The following is a 27936-nucleotide window of genomic DNA, read 5'->3' as shown; positions in this document are numbered from 1 at the left end:
TCCCCAAGTTCCTGTTTACTATCACACAACTGTTAAAGACTATTTTCTTTGATTATACACAATAAATATGGGAGCATTTGAGAGGCTCTTGGAGTTGGCTCCCTAATCCCTCTCGCTTTCTTTCCTTTTTCCACAGTCTTGAGTCATTCATTCCATGTCGGTAAGACTTCTGCCAGCCAGAACCCACAGTTCCAGGTGAGAAGGATGCAGACTTTATCTCTCCTACCCGAGGGAGAGAGAGAAGAGAATTGAGATCTGCTCCCCCGTGGTCCCTTCCTGCCCCAGGGCCACTCCAGTTCACCTGCAGCCTTCTGGCCTCTGCTCTCAGGGCCTCTGTCCCAAGACTGACATCAGCCTTTTTTTCCCTTGTCAATATTTCCTGTGCCTTTCAGAAGTTGGTCTCTTCTCTGCAATTCCACCCTGGCAGATGTGATGGTGGTCAGCGTGATGGTGGGCAGTCATTTGGGGACTCCCAGGAGCCATTCTGATTCTCCTGAGTCTCTCATTCGGGGTTACAAAACTGTCGAGAACCGGAGGAAGCCCATTCACGTGAGGTCAGCACAGTATTACATCACTTTCATTTTATTTTTGAATTTTCAGTGGAGAAATTATTTGTAACAAACTGTTCCAGATTTTCGGCCGCCTACTTTCCTCACCACTATTTCCTTGTTGGCTCTGGTGCTTGTTTAAAGAACCAGGTTTCTTCTCTGGTCATTTCTAGCAGCTGGGCTTGCCGAATCCTTGATCTGCATTTGAAGCAGAATGCTTCTTCGTGATGTCAAACTGATTTTCCTTGTCATGTCTTAATATTTTGTGTACACTCAGCAACTGTTTCAAGTGAAATGCTCTTGTCCAATTTCGGTTAACTCACATTTGCTGAACTCCTGCTTTCATGCTGAGGGCAGTTTCTTCTTCCTGTAATAAAATTTAGCAATTTGCATTTACTATGGGAAGGTACTGGCCCGAGGTGCTCTCGTTCTTAACAGTTTTAATAACAATTCACCCATTAAAATGTACAGTGGTTTTTACTCTATGCCCAGAATTGTGCATCCCATTCAATCTTAGAACGTTTTCATCCCCCCAGCAGGAAGCTCCTTATGCATAAGCAGACATCCCCATCTTCCCCATCCTCCCACAGCCCCAGGGAGCCACTTTTCTCTCTCTGTGGGTTTGCCTCTGCTGGAAATTTCATGTAAATCGAGTTACTTCATGTAAGTGGAAGCATCTATTGTGACTGACTTCTTTCACCCTGAGTAACGTTTTCAAAATATGTCCACGTTGTGGCCTGGGTCAGTACTCTATGCTTTGCTATTGCTGAATAATATTCCTCTGTATGGCTGGGCCCCTCTGTTTACCCATTCATCACGTGATAGGCATTTGTGTTGTTTCTGCTTTTTGGCTGTGATGAGTAATGGCACCGTGAATATTCCTGTAGGAGTTTTTATGTGAACATTTGTTTTCAGTTCTCTTACGTGTGTGCCCAGGAAGCAAAATTGCCTGGTTATTCAGAAACCAAATGTTCAACTCTCTAAGGACCTGCCAGGCGTTTTTCCAAAGTGGCCAGTCTGTGTTACATCCTCACCAGCAACGGCTGCGACCTCTGCATCTTCTGTGTCCTCATTAGTGCTTGTTACTCTTTTTTTGATTATAACCTATTGTAGTGAGTGTGAAGCTGTTTCTCCTAGTGGTTTTGACTTGATTTCCCTTACAGCTAATGATATTGAACATCGTTTCGATGTGCTTATTGGTCATTTGTATATTTTCCTTTATAAATATTTTTCAGATCCTCTATTCATTTTTTAATTGAGTTGCCTTTTTATTGTTGAGTTGTAGGAGGTTCTTTTTTTTTTTTTTTTTTTTTGGTAGATACAAATTCCTTATCAGATAAATGATTTGAAAAAATTTCTGCTCTGTGTTGTTTTTTCACTTTCTTGATGGTGTCCTTTGAAGCAAAGTTTTAAAATTTGATGAACTCCAATTTATCTCTGTTTTCTTTTTCCTTGTGCTTTTGGGGTAATATTTAATATCTGAGGTATTTTATTTAAACTTTTATATATAAAATAACTTAATTATTAGGACCGTTCTAGGAGACGGGTGCTGTTGCTGTCCCCAGTCTATGGATAGGATACTGGGATGCAGAAAATTTCACTGACTTATCAGTGTCAAAGCTACCCAGTGCTGTGGGAGTTCAGACCCTCATGTTTGTCCCCAGCATCTGTGCTTTTCACCACCATGCTCCACTCCTTCCTGGAATCGTTAATGAAAAGTCTTTACTTTTTTGATTTCTTGTTAGTTTTTGTTTTTCTCATTGGGGCCTCATCTCCTCATTTTCCTTAAAGAGATCAGTGTAGGTTTATTTTAGGTCTCATGTAGGCAGAAGCATTGCTATCAGTTAACTTCTTTATTACTCACTCCCCAGTGATGGCTGTTGCTAATTGACCTAATGAATTCTTGCTTTAGTCTTTCCTTCTCATGACACTAACAACAGAGTCATGACTTACAGAATGCTTAAAGAAGAAAGTACTTGATTGATTTTATTTTGCTACCCAATCAAACCAATCAAATAAAAACCCCAGAGTTGACACAGACGGTAAGTCCTCCAAAATAGGGTCACTGTCTTCCTTGTGTTTCATTTGTTTGGTCACAGTGTCTGGATAGTGCCTTGCTGTCCAGCAGTTTTGTTAGGATACAGTGCTCGTGAATCATTGTAAGGACAGAATTTTGACAACAGACTGTGCTGTTCATTTCACGAGGGAAAAGTTAATATAAAAATACTGCTCAGATCTATTTTAAAATTAAGCTTGGAATTTTGAGAAGTGTTCAAGGAACCATACAAAGATCTTTTTCACTAATTTTAGATCTATCTTAGACACATTATGGTTACATAGCAGAGTACCTTATCAAGTAGATTTTACAAGAGGTGTGTATTATTGATTATTTGTTTTAGTTGAAATATTCTACCTGGGATAAAATATTCAGTGCCCATAAATGAACAAATATGTTTGTATTTCTATGCAACATGGGAGCAGACTTCATATGTTTCTATATAATATATATGACTGTGTGTTTTAATCTGTCTTTCAGTGTTTTTATAGTTTTTCAGCAATGTTGTAACTTTAGAATTCTTCTAAGAAAATCACGCCAGATTCTAGTGCAGTTTGTACTGTGTATCCTGTCTTATGCATGGGATTGCACTGTCCCCACAGGGAGGAATTTCCTCTTCTATTGAGTTAGTATCAGAGTTAAAGGAACTGTGATTTCTAGGCCTTTGCTCTCCATGTGTTTGCAGTTGGCTGTCAATCGCGATTTTCCCTTTCTTGAGTTTTCATTGTTCAATTAGAATTTTTGAAAATAACTATTAATATGTTGCATCGGTCTCCCTAGAAACTTGATGTGTTTGTGCTTTTCAGTTTTCAATTTATGAAAAATGAAAATACACACTTGTTTTTAAGTAGTCCTTTTTCACTAGATATTTGGTTACCTCTTTATAGTTAAAATATTTTTTTCCCAATGAATGAATCGGTGTGCATGTTTTAAAAGATACCTTACTTTTTATTTTTCTTATTGTAACACTTGTAGTCATTGTAGAGAATTTAGAAAATAAGGATAAACACAGTAATAACTTCACAATGGCCTCTAATCTCACCTAGACATACAGTTGTAAGTTTTGAAATTGAGAATTACAAGTCCTCTCACATTGTTCTTCTTTTTCAAGTACGTACTGGTTACTGAGACCCTCGAATTCCCATATGAATTGTAGCAGCAGCTAGTCAGTTTCTGCAGAGGAGCCCGCAGGGATTGTGATCGAGACCACGTAGAATATACGGATCGTTCTGGGGAGCACTGCCATTCCAAGAGCGCTGTCTTCTGATCCAGCAATGTGCGTGGATTGTCTGTCCTGGTATTTAGGTTTTGTTTAATTTTTTTTTTAACAATGCTTTGAGTTTACAGAGTTATTTTACATTTTTTTTTTTTGCCTTTATACTGAGGACAAGTGTGCCAGGTACCGGGATCAGAAGTGTATTTGAGCCCCGCCACTTGCTGCCACCATGGTCGCTGCGCTCTTGCTTCACCCGCTCTACAATCTTGCACAGAATAGGACCTCAGTAACTCTCTCTCTCGAATGATTATATGCTTGCTGGATGATGCTTGAGAGTCCGTGTGATGATTTATTTTCCCCAGCCTTTCCCCACTTCTTTACTATGCCCTTTCTCTTCCTTTCCTCCAGCCTGGGTTTCAGTTTACATGTGGCATTGATTTTTCTTGTCTGTAGACACTTCCTTTCACTGGTTCACGATAATTTTACATGTGGACTGTGGAAACTTGCTAGATGTCAAGAAAGAGCCAATCCATTGCATGCTAGTATTTTTAGAGTGCATTATTGTTTTATCGATTGAAATTAAATCAGGGTGACCCACTGAGCCCTCCCGTGAGCTGTTTTTGCCTTCCTACAGGTGATAATGCTCTGGTTGCTGAATGTGCCCTTTCCCCAGACTTGGTTTTGGAGTTAAGTCACCATCAGTGGAGCCCTCTCTTTAAAAGATGAAGAAAACATTTGCTCCTTCTCCCTGGTTGGGGACTTGGATGAGATGAGGTAACAGATAAAGAATGGAGCCCCACCTCATTCTAACACCCGCTCGTTCCGTTCCTTTCTCCACGGAAAAAGAGTGCAATTCAACACTATAAAGATTGATTGTGAGCAAATGAAATAGACAGGACAACCGATCATTTATTAAATATACTTTCATGCCAGAAACAAATGTATTATACACATAAAAAGCACACAAAGCACGGTAGTACCGTGATTACAAACGTGGGTACGAGTTCGAGTCCTGCTCTGGAGTGACCAGTCCTGTGAGATGGAGAACTGGTAGGTCGGCTTAGCCTCTCCCGGGCTTGTTTTCTGTCCTGCAGAGATGGGGCTCGCTAAGCGTCCCTCCCCCGTAGAGGTGCTGTAGTGTGCAAATGATGCGCGTGGGCAGCCCGAGCACAGCTGCTCGTTCCTCGTAAGTGCAGGAGAGCATAGCTTTTGTGGTGAAGGCTTTATAACAGCCCCGTGTAGACTCTAGTGCTCCGAAGTGATGTCTTGTGGTTTGGAGATGGGATTCTCATTTCTGTAAATACCCAAGGATTTTGTAATTGGGCCCTGCTGATTTGAATCTATTCTTTAGAAAGTACATATTGTGGATATATTTTTCAAGCATGCATGCTTTTTTCTTTTATTATTTATAGTTCTACCCTCTCTCTTGGTGGGACTTTTCATGGAATCCAGGAAACAGCCCTAAGCCACCTGCCTCTTCACACGTCTCCGTGGCGGTTTTCTTCCCTGACTAGAAGAGGGTTCTGCATAGGGAATTTTCTTTGTTCCCCTTTTCTTGGAGTCTCTCTGTCTGTCTGCCCACCTCTCACCTGTCCAACTGTCCATTTCTCTACCCACTCATTCTTCTGACTTGTTCCAAAAAGCATTTCAGGCAGCTTACAGAAGAACAGATACCAAATAAACAGGTGAGAAAATGGGGCCAAGTTCAGACAGTGAGGCTAGGAGGCGAGCCTGTGTGAGGGTGGCAGGCATGAGAGACACGCGTCTACCCTGTGACTTATAAGATCGACAGCAAGAGTGTGCCTGAGGCTCCCAGCAGACACAGGGAAACAGGGTTTGTGGGAGATGCTCACTGGCTGTGAAATAAATAAGTGGCTGAGGAGAAGCCCAGCCTTTCCAGCTACTAAGGCTTAGGAGAATATTTTGAGTGTCTTCAACATCAGAGTATTTCATCTTTTCTTTTGTCAGAGTTCTACATATAGTTGGTTACATTCTGTACCTGGAAATTTCTACAAAATTTCTTCCCACGTGAGTCCCATGACTCGGGAATGGGGTGGTTCTGCTCATTGACTGTGGTTGGCCAGAAACCAAAAATGACAGCTTCAAAGGAGCCTGGGATTTGTCAGTTATGTTTTGTCAGTACTGTAGTGTTCAAAAAATGCTTTCACAGTATCTCTCCATCTGAGGCGGCAGCGTGCTCTCTTACCAGCATCAGGAGCTCAGGGCCACGGGATGGTGGGGGCTGACTGCATTGCCGTCAAGACAGCTGAGCTAGTCACTGCAGGTGTGGTTCTTTTACGTAAGGCCTTTCATGTTCTTTACTTGAATATTTCAACAGGGAGTTAATTAACTGAGTCAATTAACATTTAATAAATATGATTCTTTGTTTAAAAGACAGTTATAGACAGAATATAAGCTCTGAAGCCTTTAAAAACGGTTTCATTACTGAAATTTCAGTAGGGGAGATACACAGTTTATCTTATTTATGCCTCTCTTTTAAAGTAACAAAGAAACAAGACAGAAAATGCAGAGGATGGTTTCTGTTCTTCCTTTCTGCTTGCAGGTGTCCTCACCTCCAGTAGCATCCATCCAGACACGGGAACTGACACTGGCCGTGCTCAGAACTGCCTCAGCCCTGAAGACACAACTGACAAATAGAAGGGGGCCACGCCCTGTTACAGCAGGTGCTCTCACTTTCTGGATCCTTATGTAACTGAGCGGTGTAAATCAGGATTGCCCGTTTTACATTGTGTGGTGCTGCTGCGGTGTCTCCTAGTTAATTGTTTCTGTAAGTATTCTTGTATTATTCCCCACTGCGTGGTACTACACGTCTAAAAATGCTATTTTCAGATGAAAAATAATGTGCATTTAATATAATATGTCTGAAAAAAGGGGCAAAAGATTCTATCGTGGTCCCGCTACTCAGAGATAATAATTAACAATTTAACATTTATTTTCTGTTCTTTTCGTCAGTGTTTATCATCTCTGTCATAAAAACCAGTGAGCACTCCGTCCCTGTTTACTGTTCGGAGACCTCCATTTTCCATTTGGCTTATTACATGTTTTTCTACAATATTCTATCTCCCTTGGCATGATTTTTAAAGACCAGTGTAGCATTCTGTCTTATGGAGGCATCGTCCATTTTTCTTCGGACTTAAATAAATTTTAAATTCCAAGTATACTTAACCTAAATACTGAAAAGAGAACTGTGGTGGTACAGGAAGGCCCCTAACTCCCTTCTCATTATTTCCTGAGAGTAAAAGCTGTTGAAAATTTTGTATATATATATCATGCCCTTTATGCCTATGAGATAGATATATATACACATATGAGAAATCAATGTATAGGTGTGTGTATATATGCTTTATTTAAAAATGAGTCCATACTATATGTTTTTCTGCAGCTCGCTTTATTCACTTAGGGGTATATCATGGACGTCCTCCCACTCCAGACTCACCCGGCACTTTCAGATAAATTGGAGGGGTCTCCTGATGTGCGGGTGTCGTCTCGTCCACGGACACATTTGGTGGGAGAGTGCTGTGGACAAGGCCCTGGACCATGGCGAAACGCCGGCTCCCTCAGCACCCGCAGCTCACCTTGATTTACCGCATCATTGTCTTGATGGTGGACAGTTAAGTTTTCTCCATTTTCCACTGTCAGAAAGAATGTTTGAGTTGCATCCTTCTTGTACAGACATTCCTGTGATCTTGTATGTGTATTCCTTTAGTTAAGGCTTCTGGAAATTTAGTCCCTGGATGTGACATTTACATTCATCACAGACTCCTTTCAAGTGACTAGAAATTCCTTCTCTATTGGGGAATGAAAAAATGCACAATTATTTATGTAACCAATTCTCTATCGCTGGATATGATTTCACTTCAGTTTTTCTTCCCACCTTTGTATACAGTGCTGTGTAAATGCCCTGATGGGTACATCTTTTTGGACTGATTTTTTTTCCTAAAGGAAACGATTCCTAGAAGTGGAGTTGAGTCAGTGTGTATGTACGTTTTTCAGAGCTTGCAAATCCATTGATATGTCATCCTCTGAAAAAGTCGCTAATGATTTGTTCTCCCACAGATGGACACTAGCTAGAATATCTTAAAAATATTTGCCAATATGATAAGCAAAAGTGCTTTTTCATTGTTTTTGTTTGCATTTGATGACCAGTGAAGTTTTGAGCATTTTTCACTCATTAGCCATTTGACTTTTTTAAAATGAATGATTCCTTTTGTCCTTTGCCCACATTTAAGTGAGGGAGCTTCTTGTTGCTTTGTGACAGCTTTTTGTATGTTATGAAAATTAACTTCGTGAATTCATCAACATGTATCACAGAGCTTTTTCTTGTCATTTCTTTCCTTTCATTTTGTTCAGGAAGTTTTCTGATTTTTGTTGTGGCTCAAACTATTCTTAGGATAGTAAATGTCTTCCTTATGGGTTTTATCTTTGACATTATTCTTAGAAATACTCTCTTATAATGGAATAAATCTCTTCTGTAGGTTTTTTTAATCTCTAAGATGGAGATTATAATATTACATGTTATAGTGAGGAGAAGTTTACTTAATAAGAGCAAAGTGTTCTATTTGCTGTTACTAGTACTTTTTAATATTTACATCACTATCTGCAATTTATCTTGTGGTCATTATGACAGGAATGGAATTTATTCTTTCCAGGTGATTCTCTGTCCCAGGACAATTATCGAATTCATAATTTTCTCTTTGATTTGAAATCCCACCTGTACAAAATACTTACATACACTAGAGTCTATTTTTGAGCTCATGGTTCCCTTCTGTCAATCTCCTTTCCTTACTCCAGCACCATATCTTACATATTGTAAAAATTTATTTAATAATTGGCAGTCTGATTTTTTTGATTCTTTTCTTCCATCCCAAATTTTCTTGTCAAGTATTATGACTTTATTATTCCTGAAGAATTCCAAAATATTTTGTTCAAGTTAAAAAAAATCAGATTGGAATTTTCATGGGATTATTTATTAAGTTTTGAATTATTCTTAGGAGAACTTACATCTTTACAAAACTGCTTTTCTCCATGCAATATGTTTATGTCTCTACATTCATACATCTTACTTTAACCCTCAGTACAGTCCTGAAGTTTCTCCATTTAGAATATGGGCATTATTTTTGAATTTATTCCAGATTATTGTTTATGTTTTTGTTAATTTTGTAAGTGAGAATTTTTTGCTATTATATTTTTAAATGCTTAAAACTGACATTTAGAAAGGAAGATTCGGATTTTCAATACTTACTTTGTAAATTGTCATTTAAAATTGTAAGTATTAAGTACTTGTTCCAGAATCTTTCTTTTCTGTTTTTAAAAATTTGTTTCCAAGATTCTCAAAATGTTCATAGCTAAGTAGAATAGGTGGGGACACAGATGGAGAGAGGTAGTGTGGCTCACGTACAAACTTTGAGCACTTTCATGGCTGCCTTTAGGCTGGAGAAGCTGCAGAAGAGCCCAGGTTAGACCAAGGGTGGCTTTGTCTGCACTTGAAAGCCAGCTTTCCTGCCTGTATGGTGAAGCCTGGTGGGCGTGGCAGGTAGATGATCAAGGTCTGATCAAGGTCATTGGCTTCACAGAGCACTGTGTCTGTGAGAACTGGAGACCATTACCATGGGAAATGCTTGTTGCCAGGAACACTGCAGGGGAGCTGGGGAGCCTGTGTGTTAAGGATTTTCCAGCCCTGGGAGTGGGAAGATGAGACTCTGCATTCAGATCTGAGTTTGAATTCATCCTCTCTTATTTACTGGTCCTCTGACTTTTGTCAAGTTATCTACCCGCTTTGAACTCCTGTTTTCTTGTCTCTCAAAACAGGAGAATTACAGCCTGCTGCTAGAGTGTTTGATCAGGGTAAATGATTTGTGTCTATTAGATGCCACGTACAGTCACAATCTCAGTGAGAAATGGGCTGTCGCCTCTTCTTCTGCAACTCAGTGCTCGATAAGACATCGGGGGAAAGCCAGTCCCTAATTTGTATGTGATGCAATGAGGAAAAAAATTAACGTCTTGCCTTTCCCTAGCAGTATTCTTACTTCTTTGCTTCATTTACCTCTTTCCTCCTTTACTCTTCCCTTTCACCTCCTCCACCAAAAGAGACTGAGTCTGTCTCAGAACACTACATTCAAATTACTTTAAAAGTTGGCTCATCCCCATGAAATTACAGTGAAATTAAAAATAATCTGTACACGTCCCAGACATGATTATATTTGATTTACACACACACACACACACACACACACACACACACACAATCAGGATACCTCCCATTTGCTGAGGGAGAAGGACCACTTTTTCTGGGTTTTCATTCACTGAGCATGAGAGCAAAGGCTCTTAAGCAGAAATTCGCCTGGCTTCTTGCATGGTTTTTTAAATTGGATTTCTGCTTTGTGTCCACAGAAATAGTCTCCTATTAGAAGTGGGGAAGTGGAGACATAGATATTCTGCTGAGATATTGGTGTCATCATATTTGAGTTGGAAAGGACTTACGACAGCATAGAGTCGTACCTTTTTATGGGTGAGAATCCATGATAGTGTAACTTGGACAAGAACCCGGGTCTTCTGTCTTCATGTCCATGCGGATGAAGAGGCAACTGGGTGGGGGATGGCAGGGATCCTTGCTTGAGTTCCGGGGTCTTGCTAATTTCCATTGTTCAGCTGCCTTTACTTTATGTCCATGTGGCCTCTCATGGGAAGGTCACTCTAGCCTGATAGATTGAGTTTCTAATCAGCAAAACGGTCTGGACCCACTCATGTTTCCCAGAGATTTTCTGCTGACCTGCTGACACTTTATATACATGAGACCTAAGAAACTGCTGGATATAAAATCCTTATTGTTATCATTTGCCCTCGAGTTCCACAGGAATGGGGTGCTGTCTCAGGCTGTCTAAGGCCAGCTCTGAACAAAGATAGGGTGATAGGCTATGCAGCTGGACACTCCCCAATCTAATGGGATTTCCACCTTAGTTTTTAGAATCAGGCAGATTAGTTCAAATCTTAACTTTACCAGTTATTAGCTTTGTGACCTTGAGGAAGAAACTTTACGTTTTTGGGGACAAATTTTATTTATCTGTAAATAAGTTCAGTATTTATTTTAGGGATTTTGTTTTAGAATTGAATGAGATTATTCCCTCATTTATTCCAAAAATACTGATCACATGGTTCTATGCTGGTGACTTAGTGGTTGATTACTAAGGGACTCAGTAGTGAGAATGTGGGTGAGGCTCCCTGGATAATAGAATTTATATTCCATGATATGCTTGTAAAAGACTGGCTTGCAGTGGATTTTTAGTAAATGTCCATTCCTTTCCTAATCCCCATTGGTTGTGTATATATCTTTATACTAATATATGAACAATTTTTTATTGCAATTTAAGTCTTTTTGTAGTATTTAAAATATGTAGCTATAACAAAAATACGTGAAATAAAATGATTTGACTTTTATTTTCCTTTCAATAAGCAAAACAAAATAAAATAGAAAAGAAAAGAAAAAGTTTTGAAGGAGTATAAATAATTTTATTTCCGTGGAATCGACTCCTTATGTTAGGTTTTTCGGTTGTGTTCTTAAACAGCATATAAAATTGACAGGTTTTGACTTCAGTGTTGATAGCTGGGTGAGTATAGTTTATTTTTGAGGTTGTCTTTGATGAATTATTTGCACTAGATCATAAATAATGTGCATGTTACATATTGGAAACGAGGAAAGAGTGGAGACATACTACCTCCAATGCAGTCATTTTGTTACCGAGTCCAAACTCATTCTGCTCACCAAATGACAGGCCAATAAACTGGGTGATGAGGTGTTGGAGCAAGGAATAGTGACTTTATTTGCAAAGCTGGCAGACCCAGAAGTTGGCAGACTGATGTCCTGGAGAACCATCTTCCCCAAGTCAGAATTGAGTCTACTTTTATACTAAAAATGGGCGGGGCTGCAGTTGGTTTTTGGAAACTTATTGTTGTATGAATTGCTTGTCCTTTGAATCCGCTGTTCTTGCAGCTGTCCATGTGGATCAAATCATGTTGCCCCTGTAAAACCTCCAAAAATAAAACAAAGTTATTCTCTAGTTTGAAACTTGCCATCTCTACATAAGTGCAGATTAGTTAGCATCCTTCAAGATCACGGCCAGGAGAAGAGGCTGTCCTGGATATTTCAGTCTAAAGGCAACTTTCTTTTACAAATGGTGCAGAGATAGCAAGTCTGAGCCTAGAAAACAGGACACAGGGTTAAAGCCAAAGGAACAGACCTAACATGGGGTCAAAATTGTTCTTTTCTATTACAATTCCCTTTTCCACTTCATAGATAATTTTAGTAAGAAACATGAGCAATTTTGTATTTTTGCTTCTTAATAACCGATAAGTGGGCCAACTATATTTTTGTGAGCAGGGATGCAGTGCGGTCATAGGGGTCACAGCAAACTCTTGTTGGGGGTGGCCGACCCTGGAACATGTCTGATGCCCTGTGAGTGTTGGTGAGGGTCCCCCTATCCAGCGGCTCTCTTCAGGAACCAGCATATGGGCATTGATATCTGGAGACCTCATTTTCGGCTGCAGGAAATTTTTTAGATACTGCGATTGAAAAATCACTCCAGCTGGGGATAATTAGGGAAAAAAGGCAAAGGAAAAGGGTTTGAATAGAGTAGAAGAGAAGGATATCAGATCACGGAGCCTGAGTGCTTGGCAGCGTGGCTTCGGGGGAGAGTTGAGCAGACGTGGGGAGGGGCCTGGCCCCGGAAACAGCTCCTGCACCTGTCCCCGTGCCCAAGCCACATAGATTTTAATTGGGCCACCTCTCTGGGCTGGATGTCACCCTGGGCAGAACCTTGAGAATCAAGTGTAAGGGGTGGGCAGCACACACCTAGGGGGTCACTGTGGATTTCGGTCAAGACCACAGTGCCTTTTCTGGTCATGTGTCTTCACTTGTCCTTTATCTCAGGATCTGAGGAGGAGGAGAAAGGAACTCAGGTAGAGATCCAGGAAGATATCCGACTGTGTTAAGAGAGGACAGACACAGTGACACGGGGAGCGAGGACACTTGCAGCAGAGTAAAATTACTTCACAACTATTGCTTCAGAGTTGCAGGTGTGAGATAGCCTAAGCCTGTCTCAGAGTGCAGGGGACAAGTGGAAAGGAATGGCAAAATTTCCACTGAAAATTGAAATTTTGTTAAATAGCCTGCTACTGTTGCTTGTATCACTTGAATGAATGCAGGCATATTTCTGTGGGCATTTATAGGTTCACTCAACCCCACCAGCCCCTCTTGCCCCCATCGGGGATGGGATTTCTCAAGCACAGTGTCCCTCCTGCTTGGGTGGGCCACGCTGCGTGTCCTCGCCTGGGGCCGGGCTGCTGCAGGGCACTGAGTCCCCGAGGCGCGGCCTGGGAGACACGACAGGAATATATCTGCTATCGACTGAGGGCCTCCTTTTCCCCTGCAGTGTAAGAATGCCGGTGACTGAGATAGAAGCATGCTCCCAAGCTGTCCGTGTCCTTGCCATTCAGAAGCGGACCCTGGAAGCTTCCAAATATCTCCAGAATGCGTTCTACATTCACCTTCGGCAGGTGAGTGTATGTCTTTACACAAGTGGAGGAATTACTGCCGTTTTCCTGGACCTTACTCAACACTAGTCCATCTGATTTTTCTGTGCTAGGATTCAGTATGGCCTGCTAAAATATCTGGAGTCAGATCTTGAAACACTGATGAAGGGGATCATTTATTTTATTTCTATATATGATAGCCTTTTACTTTCAAAATTCAGAATTTTTGGTTCTTTCAGGAATTTTTGGGGGATTGGCGAAACAACTTTGCTCTTACAATCTTTGAGACCTGTTGCTTTGTGCCTCTCACCTGTCTTCTGTCACTTGTGAGGCGATTCCATTTGTGACCCTGTCCGTGTTGTTCATGTTATAAAACATATAGTCTGTTAAAGTACAGTCCCTTTTACTCCAAAGACATTCCACAAATACTACTAAAACCTGGGTGTGTGTTTTTAAGAAGACAGAATCATTAGAACATGTACTTGCTGGTTGCTAGTGCAAAATCCCCAAATCAATAGTCCAGCTCAACATCTAAAATCTTTCTAATCTACCTTGGATTTGTATGGATAAGTGAAGCAGTTTGCTAAGAACTCAAGACCAGGGTTAGAATACAGGCTGGTGTAGCTCAGCAGGTCCTCCTGAGCCAGCGCTGTGCCAGAGGGTGGGGCCGAGGGAGAGGGCGGGGCTTAGGGAAAGAGGAGGGCCAAGGAGGAGGGGGGTCCTGCCCTCCCTGAGCTGACAGTTTTATGGCAAACACCTTCACCAGGTGAAAAACTTGGAGTTTTTTCTAAGAACAGTAGGTTTGAAAAGAGTCATAAAAGCACGGGAGTGACAATATCTCTTTTGTGTCTAGTATGGGAGAGCAGCTGTGGGGCCACTTGGGAGACTCGTGAGTCCAGGTGTGCAGTGTTGGTGGCTTCCACCTGAGCGGTGGTACAGTCAGTGGGACAGTCAATGGGAAAAAACGAACAGACTTTAGGCATGTTTAGATGGTAAAAAGGAAAGGATGAATGATGTCTGTGAAGGTAGGATGGAGTTAGGCCCAGGTTTCTGGGTGGATTAATGAGGTAAGTGATGGTCCTGCTGTGCTCTGAGGAGGGAAAGCTGCAGAGGGAGCTCTGGGGGAAAACTGATGAGTTCAGCTGTGTGTAAAGTGAAAGGCTGTTCGATGTGTGGTCTGGGAGCTCAGGTGAGAGCCAGTAGCGAGTAGCGGGAGGGGAGAGAGACTGTCAAATCATTTTGTGAGCATACAAATAATTATGATTAATGATACACTTACGCCTCTACATTCTGGATTTAAAACCCATTATCATTTTGCTATATTGACTGCAGAGGTTCCTAATTTTTTTAACAGAAATAAAATAAATAGAAACAAAATAGTGGAGTTAATGAACATCATAGAGTTGATGTGTGTCCTTGTATGTATTTTGATATCTCATCTTTTTATAACCATAATCTATAAAAAGTTAACTAGTTTAGCATAAGAGTTAAACAGAGGGACGTGACACACAGTGTTGGGGCTTGAAGCTGATCTTCTCAGGGAAATTATGTCGCCTCTCTGTGCCTTAGTTCCATCTTCTGTGACTCCCCCCGGGCCCCTCATCACAGCTGATTTCCTAGACTAGATTTTGCGAGGGAGGCTGCTGAAGGGAGTAAGAAGTGGCAACTGCTAGGGACACTGAAGGGAGACACAAAAAGTGATTAAAGCCGATAAACTCAGTACAAACAAATACTCTCAAAAGAGAAAGAATCCCGCAGTGTTTTGAGCCACTTAGCGTATGGGAAACAAAACCACGTGGACCCAAAGCTCTTGAGCATGTGAATATTGTCGGTGGGAGGGTGTCATCAGAAAAGGGTTGAGAAAAGGCCTTTTGGTTTCCCTTGACGTTTCCAGTAAGGATGGGGAGCAGAAGAGAAAACCCCCTGCTTCACAGTGGAAGCCGCTGTTTTGTGAAAAACTGACCAAAGGTTGGAGACCAGTCATCAGCGTTGCTGGCAAATGAAGATACTTCGGGATTGGGTGGGGCACTTGCTGTGACTTCCAGGTGACCTGCTGGCTGGGGGCTATATGGCGGGCAGTAGTTTTGCAGGGTGACCCGGGCATAAACCCTGGCTCTGAGGCTGCTGCTCTGACTAGCAAACCTGGGCACCCGCAGTCCTAATGGGGCAGCTCGGGATGTGGCCTGGGACACCTGTCATGCTGAGGGTGAATAGAGGGCTTCCCTGAGGGGGTTCCCTTTGGAGAGTGGAAACATTCTCCTGCAGGGGAGGAAGAGCCTCTGAGCAGGGTGCTGGATGCACAGGCAAGACCACCCTGAGCACGGAGGGTTTGGGGAGCTGGAAGTCACACAGTGTCCCGAGCAGCCTTGTTTCTGAGAAACTAGAGGGAGAAGAGGCTGAAAATGCAGGCTAGTGTCAGACACTTTGGTGGGTTATGAGTGACAGTAAAGGACTGGTCCGGCAGTCACGAGAGAACCCTGTGGGCGTCCCAGCTGGGGCGTCACACCGGAGGGTGTAACTGGGTTACAGACTTTGCCACTTATTAGCTGTGTGACTTTGAGCAAGATCACCCCACCTCTCTCTATATATCTTCATCTGTAAAATGACACAGTGACAAGCTCATGTCATCAGAAGGCTTAGTTTAGCTGTGATCCTCTGTGTCCAGTCTTGTCAGTGCTTCCCTGCAAGGTTCTGCATTGGCTGCTCTTACCCTCAGATGGGAGGGCGTAGAGGGATATTGTACCACCTGACGTCAGGAAGTGGTTGCTTTAAAAACAGACATGTAGCCGCCTGCAGCTGCAGGCATGAAGGCAGTTTGATTGATGGTCCTGGAGAGGACTTTGGAGGCCTTAGCATCGTTTTAAGACTTGTTTTCCCTTGGGGGCAGCATTTGACTTTGCAGATTAATGTTGAAGATTTGGGCTTCTTGCAAATCTGTCTTCAGAGATGGTTATATAAGTAACATATCGTATAAAATAAAACGCTTTTATTTAATGTGTGGGACTTTGCAGCTGTTGGGAATAGCTCTGTTGGCCTGGTCTCCACGGAGGACACTAGGCGTCAGCAGAGCTTGCGGGAGGGCAGGCAGCTCTCCATGCTGCTGCGGGGTTTTCTCCCCAGCACGGCACTCTGCTGAGTTGACTCTTCTCTGAGTTTGGTTGCCAGATGAGCAGACAGCAAATTAATGAGTTCTGGTGGGATTGTGTAATGACAGGAAGTAAGAGGGTCCCGTAGTTTTTCTGGACTAGAACATGCTTTTGGTTCCTGATCCAGTGTGTTCCATTACAGAATTGATGAGTTGTGTCTATCCTGGGACTTGTCAACTGAAAGAAATGTGTAGCCTGAAAGTTTAGAGTTATGCTTTATTTGGCGGGAGGACTCAAGCCAGGATGACAGCCTCTGAGATCGCTCTGAGGGACTGCTCCCAAGAGGTTGGGGAGGAGCTAGGATATATAGGAACTTTACAACAAAGACCAGGTAGTTGGAACAATAAAACATTGTTTGTTAACTAAAGAAAGCCAGGTATGTCAAGTTAAAGAGTTTAGTGATTTTCTATGTATGATTTGGGCTCACTGGATTCAGTCTTTAGACAAGCACCTAGCTATCTAGGGCAAGTATCCTGTCTTTTCTTATTCTCATTCTGTTCAGAGAGCACTGTTGTTAGTGGCTGTAGAGGCTGGTCTTCAGGCCTGTACTCGCTGGGGGATGGTGGCAGCCGCTGATGACTTGGTTTCAGCATTATTTGTTTATTGACATGGTTGCAGTATTTTCATTCACATTGTAGTATTTTCATTCACAGACTGATTGTGGATAATCTGGAAACTTCGAAAGGAACCGAGATAGAATTACTGCAGGTACCTTCTACTTTAATATTCCGTGTGCAAACATAAACACGGATGAAGCATACATTTGAATTTGGTGGTGTAGGGAAGGGTTTCTGCACATTACAGGAGAAGGCAAGGCAGAATTCCTGTACTTTGTTGGCAGGGATTTGGGTCCACCTGTCTTTTCTGTAGCGGTTTCTGGGAGCAGTTTATGGTAACTAACAAACATTGACAAACGGTGGCACACATTGCATTTAAGAGCTGGCCTGTGCAAACTTGTGTATTGGACAGGTGGAATGGAGAGAGATGTAGCCCTGGCCTGGGCTCAGATACAAGTTTAAATCGCCATTTCCTCACCAAAGAGCCTTGGACTAGAGTGTAACCTCCCTTAACCTGTTGGTGAATCTGTGAAATGTGCATTATAATATTTGTTTCTTCCTGGGTTTGTTGTAAGTTGTAAACAGTATTATAACACTCATGAAACATTTAACAAACAGGCACTTAGCAGTGTTCACTGTGTCTGTCCGCCCCGCTTAGCGTGTGTCACAGCCGTAAATGTAGCATGTGCCTGTTGAGGATGCAGTGGTAGCCCCTTGAATAGGTTGTGAATTTGGTGATTTCCTTTAATCCTTGAAACTCTATATGCCATGGGCAGTTATTTTCATGGACAGATGAGGAATCTCAGGGTAAAGAGACTGTGTAATTTGCCCAAAGTCAGACCATAATTTTGGGTGCTGGGGCCTCGGTTCAGCATGGGCCCCTGGGCCTTCTGCCCTCTCCGTTCAGCCCCAGAGCCAGACGTGGGGTCGCCTGTCTCCCAGCCCAGAATATCCAGTAGGCAGCAACACAATCTTGGACCTGTGCTGCTTAAGCAAAACTCCGGAGGGGAGGCAGGTACTAAGGGGATAAATGTAAAAACAGACGACTGCAAATTGTGATCAGCTCTGAGAAGGAAAGGAACACGCCTCGCCACGCAGAGCTGGGAGCTTTCCCTTCGGGGCTGCTCTGGGGGCGTTCATCTCTGCTAAACAAACTCCGGTCCTGCACCAACGCAGGAAGGCTGGGCGCGTGTGACCAGGTTGACTTGGCCTCGTTGATCATACTCATTCCCCATTCAGCGGCAGCTCTTACGGGCACTTACCTAGTAAACAGATTTTGGCCATAATCATAACGCACTTTGCTTGGTAGTTTTATTGGCCTCACATTTGAGATGAGGTAATTGAAGCTGGGGAGTTTGTTGCATGCCCGTGATTACTTTGGAAATACCCCCACTGGTCTTTCAACCTAGACTGGTGTGGCTGTTATATCCCAGCCCTGTGAATGATATCATGTAGCTTCTACCAAGTGGTGCAAATGACTGACATTGATTTTTTTAATTCGTAGGAAATGGTATGTGACAATAAGAGAAAAAGGTAGTCAGAAATTGTTTGGAAAACTAGAACAAAATCCAATTCTTCCCCAGCTGGGGAAGCGTACCCAGTGTCACTCACCCCACTCACTGCCTGGTATCTCCTCCCTGCCGACTCCGTGTTCAGAAGCCACTCTGAGCCTTTGAAGAACATTTTGCCTCATGACACTGTTGACTAGGACCTGCGGCCTCTCTGTCCCTGGTTAACTCTCTCTTCAAAGCCATTTAAATTTTATGCAGGCTCCTCAGCTCAGATGTAAGAATAGCCTCTTTAAACTTCTTGATGCAGCTCCTTAGTGAAGATCTTTCGAAGGAAATCTAGCCAAAACCTGGGAGGTATGCACACAGTGACTGCAACCTCAGCACTTTGTGAAGTTCAGAATCAGAGGGTTGGGAGACTCAGGAAAGGCTTTTTAAGGTAGAAAGGGGAAAGTGAAAGGACGCAGGCTGTGTGAGACTGAAGCATCTCGGTCCCAGCTAGCAAGGCAGCTGCGTTCAGGATGGTATGTGAGGAGTACAGAGTTCTCACAAAGAAAGAAGTGGTGGGATGGGAGGGAGGACAGATAGATTCTTTACTAGGGAAGGAAAAATTGCGCTGAAAACTTCCTGGTTGAATAAGAGGACTGTGACATGATGTGCTTGTATTTTGGAGAGAAGGGTTTTGTGGGGACAGGCCTAGGAGAACGCTGTCTGGCTAGGGGGTCAGCAGAACAGGGAACCACAGAGAACATGGCCGACCTCAGGGCCCCTGCTGGGGGAGGGGCTGCCCGCCATTTTGAGCCCTGGGGGCTGCTTCTGTCCCTTAGCTGGGGCCTCAGAACTCCCTTCATATCCCAGTCCTGTTGATACAAGGAAACAGATGTGGGGCATGAGAAGGGCTGTGTCCCAGGCTTTGGTTGAGCCCGTGGAATGTGTCCCACCAGACGTGGGTCCTTGGCTTCATGCAGGAAAGATTTCAAGAGCAAGCCACTGTTGAGTAATGGTAGATTTATTCACAGAGACACATTGAAAGGCAAGAGAAAGGCCACGAGTTGTGGGGTTCGGGTGCTCAGATTAAAAGTAGGTACACACTCCACAGACAGAGTGTGGGCCTTCTCGGAAGAGGGAGAGAGAGTGGTGACCGCGAGGTGGCGCTGTGTTGCTCGTTTTCTTGGGCTTGGTTGTTTCATATGCTAATAAGTAGACTGAGCAGCCTAAGGGCAAGGGGCTGGGATTCCCAGGGAGTTGGCCATTTCCCACCCTGTGACCTTTTGTGGCTAGCCTTGGGATGGCCATGGTGCCTTGGGGCATGTTATTCAACATGTTACTATTACAATGGGTGTATAATGAAGCTCAAGCTCTGCTAGAAGTTATATCTCTTCATCTTGAGCCTCAAGGCCTATTGGGGATTGAATCCTTCACCATTTTGATGTTAATTGTTGTGGCCTTCCTTGAATGGCTGTGCTCTGCCCCCTTCCATCCTGTCTCACTGTGATGACACAGAGAGAGCAAAGGCCGGGCCCTACCCGTGCTCCTGCATTTAACAGGGGGAGGGGTGGTGTGGGCTGAGGATGACTCTGAGTGGTGAGAAGGATGTTTCAGATTTTCCCACGTGGGACATGGGGACGTGCCAGCAGCCACTGCAGATTGATCTCACGGGCATTATCGCTTGTGTCACTCATCTTTTCTATTTTACTTTTTTTTTTCAAGTATTTAATCTAAATTTAATATCAGGTTTTTTTAGGAAACAAATTTCTCTTTTCTTTTCTTTGGGGCTCTTTAGGGGGTAGGTAATTAGGTGTATTTATCTGTTCGTGGAGGCCCTGGCACTTGAACCCAGGACCCCGTGCACGCTAAGCACACGCTCTACCACTGAGCTCTACCACCCATCACATCATCTTTTACTTTTTGCTTTAGCTGCCAAGAATCTTACAGCTGAATTTCTAGTCGGCCTTTAACACTTACCCTAACTTCATGGCATTCATTTTTATGACTTTACCTTCCCCTGTTTTCATTTAAGTATTCAATCTCCATTTTGTCTTCACTCTCACTTTTGTCTTTTTGTTGTTATGGTTGTTAAGCTGTGTTTAAATATATTGTTTAATTTCTCTTTTAGCAGGAGGCTGAAAGTAAATAAATATGTAAACAAACTTATCACACTTCAATATTTTATACTTTCTAAGCTGTTTAGTAGTTACTTAAAAACCGAATTGAATACTAAAATGATAAAATTTTTAAATTATTTTTTAATTTTTTATAAAGGTATAGCTGATTTACAATATGATATAAGTTTCAGGTGTACAATAGTTGCACAATTTTTATTTTTATGTCCATTTATAGTTATTGTAAAACATTGGCTGTATTCCCTGTGTTGTAAGATCCATCCCTGTAGCGTGTTTATGTTAGATGGAGCAGTTTGTATAAGAAAGCTGGATAACGCAGAGTCTGGGGAGTGGCTCTTTCTAACCCATGTTCATGGTCACCATTCCTGTCAGAGCCCAGGCCCTCACTCCTTTCTGAAGGGGAGCGAGTGGAGGCAGCCCTCATCAGCGCTGGCACCACCCTCTGAGTGGCAGTGACAACAGTGACTCTCTGTGGACATGCAAATTGTTGTTCCAGGATCTTTACATGCATTCCTGCATTTAATAATTAAAGCCCTCCTGTGAGGAATCATTTTATGTTTTTAATGAATAATACATTTTATTTTGATTTTGATAGACTTCAAACCTCCAGAAAATGTACTGGAATAGTACAATAAACGCTTAGAGCATTTCACCTAAAAGGGCACTATTTGCCCTATTGTGTGTGGCTTATTTTAGTATAAACTTTCAAGGTCCATCCATGTTGTAGCCTCAATCAGTAATTTATTCTTTTGATTTGATAATATCTTTTTTCTTTTTTTCGTTTTTGTCTATTTAAAAATATTTTCATTGAATTCTAGTCAGTTTATAATGTTGCATCAGTTTCTTGTGTACAGCACAAAACTTCATTTATATAGAAACATATCTGTATTCATTTTCATATTCTTTTTCAACATGTTACTATAAGATACTAAATATATTCTCCTGTGCTATACAGTATAAACTTGCTGTTTACTCTATACATACTATCTGCAAATCTTGAACTCCCAATTTATTCCTTCCCACACCCTCTCCCCTCTGGTAACCATAGTTTGGTTTCGATGTCTCTGTGTCTGTTTCTGTTCTGTAGATAAGTTTATCTTTTTGTTTGGTTGTTTTTTCATTTTTTGTTTTTTTTTTTGATTCCACATGTGAGCGATCTCATATGGTATTTTTCTCTCTCTTTCTGGGTTACTTCACTTAGAATGACATTCTCCAGGTCCATTCATGTTGCTACAAATGGCATTATTTTATTTTTTTTTTTATGGTGAATAGTAGTCTATTGTACAAATATACTACAACCTCTTTATCCAGTCATCTGTCAGTGGACATTTAGGTTGTTTCCATGTCTTGCTATTGTAAATAGTGCTGCTGTGAATATTTGGGTGTAGGTGTCATTTTGAATTAGGGTTCCTTCTGGATATGTGCCTAGGAGTGGGATTGCTGGGTCATATGGGAGGTCAATTTTTTGTCTTTTGAGGAACCTCTATACTGTTTTCCACAATGGCTCCACCAAACTGCATTCCCACCACAGTGTAGGAATGTTCCCTATTCTCCACAGACTCTCCAGCATTTATTGTTTGTGAACTTCTGAATGATGGCTATTCGGACTGGCGAGATGTGATATTTGATTGCAGTTTTGATTTGCATTTCTCTGATTATGATATTGAGCATTTTTTCATGTGCCTATCGGCCATTTGTATGTCTTCATTGGAGAAAAGTCTCTTTAGGTCTTCTGCCCATTTTTGGATTGAGTTGTTTGTTTTTCTTTCTTATTAAGTGTAAAAGCTGTTTACATATTCTGGGAATTAAGCCCTTGTCAGTCTCATTTATTGCAAATATTTTCTCTCATTCCATAGGTTGTCTTTTTGTTTTGCTTACTGTTTCCTTTGCTGTGAAAAAGCTTGTAAGTTTAATTACATCCCACTTGTATATTTTTGCTTGTATTTCTATTGCTTGAGTAGACTGCTCTAGGAGAACATTGCTGAGATGTATGCCAGATGTTTTGCCTATGTTTTCTTCTAAGAGGTTTATAGTGTCTTGTCTACATGTTTAAGTCTTTAAGCCATTTTGAATTTATTTTTGTGTATGCTGTGAGGGAGTAGTCTAACTTCATTGATTTACATGCAGCTGTCCAGTTTTCCCTACACCATTTTCTGAAGAGGCTGTCTTTATTCCATTGTATGTTCTCACCTCCTTTGTCAAAGATTCAATGACCAAAAGTTTGTGGGACTATTCTTGGTAATTTTGTTTATCCGTTCATTGATGGATATTGTTTGTAACCTTTGGCTACTCTGAATGATACTGCCATGAATATTGATGTGCAAGTTTTTGTGAGAATATGTTTTCATTCTGTTGGCTGTACAGTTGGCCCGCCATATCTGCAGTTTCCACTTCATGGATCCAGATGGCTGATTGTAAAGGGACTCGAACATCCTTGGATTATGGAATCCAGGATGGGGGGTTCCTGAAACCAACCCCTCGAGGATACTAAGGGATGACTCTACATGTAGGAGTGAAATTGCTGAGCCATATAACTCTAACCTTTTGAGGAAACAACAGACTTCTCCAAAGAAGCTGCACCATTGTCCCTTTCCACTGGCCGCATATGAGGTATCTCTGCTTCCTGAACAACACTTGTTATTGTGCATGTTTTGATTATAACCATCCTGGTGGTTGTAAAATACGATCTCATTTTCATTTTGATATGGCTAGTGATGCTGAGCTTCTTTTCATATGCTTATTGGCCATTTTTGTATTTTTTTAAATCCTTGGAAATTTTAAAAATTGGGTCGATTTTCTTTGTATTGTTCAGGTGTAAGCATTTGTTATATATCCTGAATACTAGTCTCTTATTAGATACATGCTTTGTAAAATTTTTCTCCTATTCTGCAGATTGTGCTTTCACTTTAGTTCTTTTAAACATTAAAACAATTTCTTTACAGGTGAGGTAATTAGATGTATTGATTTATTTTATTTTTCTTGCTAAGCACGCCCTCTATCAGTTGAGATACCCCCTTCCCCTGTCATTTCCCTTTCTTGATGATGTCCTCTGTAACAAAAAGGTTTTAATTTTGATGAAGCCCAGTTTATCTGCTTTTTTCTTCTATCACTTGTGCTCTTCTTATTGTATCTAGGAAACCAAAGCCTATCCTAGGACCTCAAAGATTTATACTGTGTCTTCTTTTAGAAAGTTTATAGGTTTACTTTTTACGTTTCTGTCTCTGATCCATTTTGAATTAATTTTTATTTGTTATATAAAATATGGGGGTCCAGATTCCAGATTCATTCTTTTGCCTGCAGATACCCAGCTTTCCCTGCACCATTTGTTGAATAGACAATTCTTTCCATGGAGTGTTGTTGGCACCCTTGTGGAAAACTGACTGTAAATGTAAGTTTTTTCCCCCTGGGATTTTATTGTGTCTCATAGATTTATTTATCCAAACTTATGCCAGTACCATACTGACTTAGTACTATAGCTTTTTAGTACACTTTAAAGTGAGTCATCCCACTTTGCTCTGCTTCTTCAAGATTGCTTTGGCTGTCCTGGGCCCCTTGCACTTCCATATGAATTTTGGGATAAGTTTTTCAATTTTTGCAAAGAAGTCAGCTGGAATTTTGATAGGGATTCCACTGAATTTGTAAATCACTTTGGGGAGTCTTAACATTTTTAACAATATTGTCTACCATTCCATCAACATGAGATGTCTTCCATATATGTAGATCTTTTAAAATGTTTTGGTGATACTTCAAAATATTCAATGTACAAATCTTGTAAATTTTTGTTAAATGTATCTCTCATTTAATTTTTAATGCTGTTGTAAATGGAAAGTCTGAGCTTCTTGAGGTAGGACTATATATCAATTTGTTTATTTCTAGGATTTCTACGCAGCAACTACCCTAGGTTTATATTTGCAACATAAATCTATCCACAACTCTTCCCACCCCCATGTTATAAGAAACCAAGACCCAGGTTAAGCTACCTGAACACTTATGTGGAAGTGAGAAATGAGACCCTTGGTTGGGGCTTTGTGAAGATGATACTGAGAGCTTATTTAGGATGGCTTCATCTTAATTTCTTTTAAACAACACTTTCGGTGTAGTCAGATATATTAAGAACATGCCCTTTTGATGTGCAGAGGAGCTAAGACTATTATCAAATAATTTCTAGAGAGAGTGTTGTACTTGAAATCTAATTTGCATCAATCTTTGAAGATTTATGTTTCAGGAGCTTTGACTGAAGAACACCTGTCTTTATTCATTAGTGACAATTAAATGCTCAAGCAACATGTAATAGTCTGAGAAACTGCCCCCGCCCCGTAGTGCTGGGTGGCTGCAGCTGTAACCGGAGTCAGCGCTTACCTTTCCCAGTATGCTTGTGCTGATCCGCTCAAAGCGGTTCGTCCAACAGTGTGTCTGTAGTCTGTTGGACATAGCCATAAAACATTGAGTTAAGGTTGCTGGAATGCATTATATTCTTATTAATAATAAGTAAGCACATATTGAGTGCTTACTGTATGTTGGGAATTGTCCCTCAGCCTCACATGAATATTATTTCTCTTAAAACCTCACATATTTTCTTGTTATTCTCACTTTACAGATAAGGAGACTGAGAATTAAGTCTTCTCTCTTTGGGTGGAGCTCATTATCAAAGACGGGAAGTTGTAAGGAAAAAGATATTGATTCATTCTGAGAAAACATTTTTCTGACAGTCAGCAGTGAAGAAGGTGGACACTGAAGAAGGTGATCATTCTTCGATTGAGACGAGCCCCGGATTGTACGGAGTCAGCATCCCTGTCCTGGACACAGCCAGTGTAGAGCTGTGTGGTGGGTGAGGCGGCGATGCTGCGCAGGGAACGCAGATGCCGGGCCATTGGGCTGTGCTCAGGCCCGGTGGGGCTTTCTCCTAAGGGCAGTGGACAGTCATTGACAGATTTTAATTAGGGGAGTGGGGTGCTCTCGTAGATCTCTTTTGTCTTGTAGAATGCTTAGAAACATTTAGAAGGCTCAGCAGGAGGTGATGTGATGAGTCAGATTAGGGTGGCTGCCAGGTGTAGGAGTGTAGAATTTTCAAGTGGTTTTCAGTCCCAGTTTTGTGGTTCAGTAGCCGTGTCACTTTGGATGATGCACTCAAGGAAGAGAAACAATTTATCTAATCAATAAATGCAGTGATGTACCGACCTCCCAGGACTGCTGTGGAGATCCAGTGAGATAACGTGTCCACAGTGTGCAGCATGGTACCCAGCACAGAGTCAGTGCTGAGTGAGTGCCAGTGAGTATCTGGTAGGACAGGTGTGGGTGGTTGGACTCGGTGACTGAGGAAATCTGGGCCCTGAAGGAGGGGTCCAGTCACACCTGTGAGTGATGGGCCTGAGCTCGGAGAGGCAGATTCACCTTGCCCCCCGACCAGGGGCCCTAGGCAGGACGGCTATGAGAGGAGCATCATGATGTCAGCTCTTTGCAGGTGGAGTTGGAGTTGCCCTTGCGACATCTAAGTGCAGTGTCACGAGCTCAAAGAGGAGGTCTGGGCCCAGGCTGTGAATTTTCCTATAATCTTAATCCCTGAGGACGCTGAGGTAGTGATCACTGAATGTGAAGGCATACTTTACAGGACAAGTGAATAGTAGTATCATCTCTGTCATCAAAGCTCACGTCTCTTTATTCATCACCCACTTTGCTAATTGGGTACTTACAGAGCTCACTTCACCGTCCTCCCATGGGCTCAGGCTCCACAGTAAAGAGCTGGTGAGCCTCCCTCCTTTCCAGAAGACGACACATTTTGCTGGTAGCCTTCTGTACCTCGCCAGACTTAGAATTTTAGTTTGTTGATTTAATTCTATTTTCTATTAGCCATCTCCTGACAAGAGAGACCTTTTACCTCATGGTCATATTTCAAATAGCTGTTACTGAGAATTGCTGATCTGATCCATAGAGTAAGTATTATATTAACCTTGTAGAGTACTCATCATTTTTCTGTCTTTGCCCTTTAATTTTGTATGCCCTTTCTCTATCCTATTTGGGGCCTTATTTTTTTTTAATTAAAAGATGTCTGTTTGCAGTTAAGAAAACAAAAGAAAAAATACACATGATAGCTAAACATAGAAAATATCTAGTGTGTTTTCTGTCTCGGCAATGGAGGTTTGTAGAAACTTGTGAAAACCTTCATTACACAAGTTTCTTAAAATGCGGATTAAGAAATAAAACCTTCCTTCCTCATCTTTCAAGCTGCACAGCTAATTGTCAAGAAACTGAGGGGAAATCCTCAGAAGCCAAGACAAACCAGAAAGCAGGGATTCTGGGTGATACATGAGCCTTAGAAGCCCTGGGGTGTCTGTTGGCTCCTGTACTGAGTTTCAGTTGCCTTGACAGTAGGGCAGGAGGTGAGCCCGAAGCCTCTCACACTGGGAGTTGGATGACTGATCATATGTAAGGCCAAGCGCATTCCGAGAAGCATGGTTTACTGAAGGGTGAACTAGGAAAAAAAAATTCCTCAAGGCAAGACAGTAAGGAATGTCAATTTTGTTGGAAGAGGGGAAAAATTACAAATCCAAAGTAAGAATATAGTTTAAAGCTCTTCTGGCATGAGAGTGACCACAAACTCCTGGCAGAGAAGCACAGCTACTCCTGGAATGAGAAGCTGTGGTTTGAATGAATCAGTGAGCAGCCATTCCGGAAAATGCCTCCAGAGTCTTGTGGATCAAGATACTGGACGGCAAACACCTCTCTTCCAAGGTCTCATTCAAATAACTGGAAATGTTTTAAAGGAAAGAAGCCATAATCATAGTTCTATTTATTAACATTACTATATGCTAGGAATTCAGAGGTGACTATGGAGTTGACTCCTCATTTATGGACCTTACTTTCTCTTTGGGGAGAAAAACTGACATAGTTGGGGAGCTTGGTAGAGGGAGGTGTTAGTCTGTTGCAATTAGCCAGGAGATGAGATTAAGAAAGCAGTGAAGGGTGGGTGAACGTTTTAGCTGAGGACAGACAGTCTTGTTCAGTTGGCTTTTAATTGCAGGCTCAATGAGTTGTCACTGGAGGGAATAGATATTTCGGAGGATGGACTTAGCTCAGGCCTCTTTAGAATGGACACGTGAAACTGGAGAAAGACAGTCAAATCTGTGCAGACATTAAAGTTCACTTGAACATGCTCCATCCCTGAGCCAAAGATAGGACAAATATGCAGCACTTCTTAAGGACAGAGGAGTGGTTTCTAAGATTCTCCAAGAATGAATC

General features: G+C 41.9%; 1 protein-coding gene and 1 long non-coding RNA gene across 2 annotated transcripts in view; both read left to right on the top strand.

Moving 5' to 3' along the window:
• Positions 1-8256, top strand: part of LOC141578209 (uncharacterized) — a 56443-nt gene extending 48187 nt beyond the window's left edge. The window contains exons 18-21 of the mRNA XM_074367790.1: positions 3716-3880; positions 4455-4594; positions 6384-6608; positions 7224-8256. The gene's annotated coding sequence lies outside the window, so the exon portion shown is untranslated. The remainder of the gene's footprint in view (positions 1-3715; positions 3881-4454; positions 4595-6383; positions 6609-7223) is intronic.
• A 5040-nt stretch (positions 8257-13296) lies between these two features.
• Positions 13297-24680, top strand: LOC141578074 (uncharacterized). The gene is made up of 3 exons (XR_012507942.1): positions 13297-13390; positions 23065-23310; positions 24001-24680. It is a non-coding gene; the product is annotated as an uncharacterized LOC141578074 (long non-coding RNA).
• Positions 24681-27936: the final 3256 nt, after the last annotated feature.

The sequence above is a fragment of the Camelus bactrianus genome, chromosome 7, assembly GCF_048773025.1.
Source record: "Camelus bactrianus isolate YW-2024 breed Bactrian camel chromosome 7, ASM4877302v1, whole genome shotgun sequence".
Lineage (NCBI taxonomy): Eukaryota > Metazoa > Chordata > Mammalia > Artiodactyla > Camelidae > Camelus > Camelus bactrianus.
Note: the sequence above shows the minus strand (reverse complement) of the source record. Positions and strands in the feature narration are given on the sequence as shown.